At 36.9% G+C, this 3,048-nt stretch overlaps 1 pseudogene; it reads right to left on the reverse strand.

Moving 5' to 3' along the window:
- Positions 1-258: 258 nt before the first annotated feature.
- On the reverse strand, positions 259-2,645 carry LOC120187726 (annotated as a pseudogene).
- Positions 2,646-3,048: the final 403 nt, after the last annotated feature.

Raw genomic sequence — 3,048 nt, forward strand, 5'->3', positions numbered from 1 at the left:
CTTGTTACAACCTAAGATCAAACTTGAATTAGAAATTGAAATATTATATTTTGAATTCCTCTGATTATTTATTTTATAATATAAATGGTTACAAATATGAAATTGGTGAAAGAAACAAGATTTTGCCTATTTTAGGTTAAGAAATATGTTGATTATTTGATGTAACATCTATGACTCGTGTACAGAGTCGTATATGAAAAATGAGTGTTACATTTATTGTTTTAAGTGTTTCAACCTGCCGAAAACCTGCCACTATTATCAACGTTTTCTGTACTCAACAACCATCCATTCATAAACCCTAAGATGAGATTTTAAGAATTTAACACAACAAAACAGCTGCAAAACCTGTAGTACCTTGGGTCGTGTCAGACTAATGTTAATCCTATGCCAGTCTGCGAGCAGTGAAGTAGTGCAGTTTCTTGGATTCTCAGTTGACCTAACAAAGGATACCAGTATGCAGTCCTTGTCTCTTCCCTGGAGATTAATGGTAAAAAAATTGCAACACACGTGGTCATTAGGATGACGAATTAACACCAGCAACTAAACTAAGATAAGACAACAAAGGATTTGCTTCAATCCAACCTGGTATCTGTCAATAGTATGAGTCTCCACGGATGCTTTACAAGCATGTCTGATGAGATTTGCCCGTGAGTTATAAGGTGTAATGATTCCAATATCTTTGCCTTCAATTCCATTGTTAACTAATCCACCTGTTTGCATCATGTTGCTTACTGGTCACATCATCAACAAAAGGATAAGTTCCGAAAAAATAATTTAGACAAGTGTAGATCTTACCTCTGCAATTATATAAGCTTCCATCGGATCTCTGGTCTCTAGCCTCTAAAGCAGCCTACATATCTAAGCACAGAAATACTACAGTAAAGGTTCAAGGCATGCAAGTATATAACAGATCGTAACTAAAATAAAATTACTATCAAACCTGTATTAACGAAAATGACTGGCTTGCTTGGATTTAAAACCTGCAACCGTGAGTGAATGTAAGTGGACGAATGCTAAGTATCACAAAAATGTGGAAGTATTTTGATCACAAAAGCAACCTTAGCACAAAGCACATAGCCTTCAAAAACATACAAAATAAATAGAGGTTTATAAACAAGGAAATTACAAACCAATCTTACAGTTTTTAGCCACGGTGAACAAGAGATTGGTTTCGTGAACTTCAGTTTCACATTAGCTATTTCAGGAGAACCACAACGTAGTCGATCGCCATATATCAATGCATTTGACAGTTCCATGATACTTTGACACATACGGTACTGCAGGAAAAAGGTTTAATAAATTCATACAACAATAAAATAACTGAAATACAAAACATTTAGTTATCTCAGGCGGTAACATGGCTTTGCAGTGGTGCAATTGCCTGTGGATGTGCTTCTGATAGCCTGCAGAACAAAACTTATTCCCATCCCTTTTTCTCGAGCCTCAGTACTCTGGAAATCAATGTGTTACACTGTGAAAGTGCTTCAAATTTTGCTCAGTAAATTAAATACCTAGAGCTGACGATAAATATATACATGCCTGAATCAAGGGAGGCAACTGATAGTGATCTCCAACTAGGACAAATGTAGATGCAAACATCAAGGGTCCCTGTGACACCTGATAGGACAGATCTTTCATCAACTGAGAGCAAAATGTGCATTACATTTGACTTTCTGCTTTTTTAAAGACAAACTAACACCTTTATACCTTGAAACTGAAAGTAGTTTGTTTATACAGTATATTACATTAAAGCATCCTTGTTTAATTTAAAATGCAATTTTGTGCCAATTAGATTTATGCTTTACTGGACAACAGAACTCAATATACAGATTCTTCATCATGTAGCTTTAGGATCCTCTTTGCCCTTTTTCCCTACTTCGTTTTCCTGTTTTACCTGCATTCTCCCCCCAAAAAATAATGGCTAAAACATTTGTTTGTAGTTCCACTATTTATTTTCCTGCCACTTTAAGTATACAATCTAGATATAGTATCATTGAGCATAAATCATAATCTAGATGAAACTTTTATACCATAAATTTGAATTATAAAAATGCATATAGTACATATTGGCAGTGTTGTCTGTCCAGCTTCATCAATAATGCATACATCAAATTTCTTTCCAGAGAGCAAGGGACTAGTGATGCCCAAGCAAGTGACGGCAACAACTTTCACTAGGTCAAATTTCAGTTTAATTTCTTCAACACTATTTAGGTTCATACCTGTCACAAACAATTTACCACATAAAGAAGATATTAAGTAGCATGCCAACTGCAACATTGATAGTAATATACTTCCTGACCCGAAAAACAATGCCCCTTAATTTCATCATGCACAGATTCATGTTAGGGCTTGAGAGATCGTTTACCATTCCGGGGGGAAAACTGAATGGCTTGAGAGAGGTAGACTTGGTGATCAAAGGCGACACCTCATCAGCAACCCCCACCCCCGGAGATGAATCGGAATGGATGTTATGGTTTGGCGGGATGGAAACGACGCCGTTTGCAGGGGCTTCTTCGACAAGCAAAGCAGCGGCATTGGATTTGGGAGGGGTAGCGGAAGTTGCTGCGAGAGGAGAAGAAGGGTTATTGGTGTGCTTGTGCTGGGAAACTAAAAGGGCGTTTTGGGAATGGCGTTCGAAGAAATGCTGGATGCCGAACTTGGAGGGTTGAACTTTTGATTGATTGTTGGAAACATTAGGTTTCTTTGATGAAGAAGGGTTAGGCTTCCTTCTGGTTTTTGGAGGCATTTTCACTTCATAAGCTTGCTTCCCACTTGGATCTTCCTTCAGTATCAGTAGCCATCCTCTTTATCGGGACAATTACTTTCCCGCCAAACATTTTCTTCTACCTTAAAAATATTTGAGTGGATCGGGCCAGGTCCAATACTGCTGTTCAAAACCCAAAACAAAGCTTATTATTGAATTCGGTACATCAATTTGTCATTTTTATAAATACGGTACATGTATTTTCTTAATAGTATGAGCTAATTATAACATATTATATATTCATAATGTTTCTTAGCTGTTGACAATTCTCATAAGACGCAACT

This window comes from Hibiscus syriacus, unplaced genomic scaffold (genome assembly GCF_006381635.1).
Source record: "Hibiscus syriacus cultivar Baekdansim isolate YM2019G1 unplaced genomic scaffold, ASM638163v2 tig00113725_pilon, whole genome shotgun sequence".
Classification (NCBI taxonomy): Eukaryota; Viridiplantae; Streptophyta; class Magnoliopsida; order Malvales; family Malvaceae; genus Hibiscus; species Hibiscus syriacus.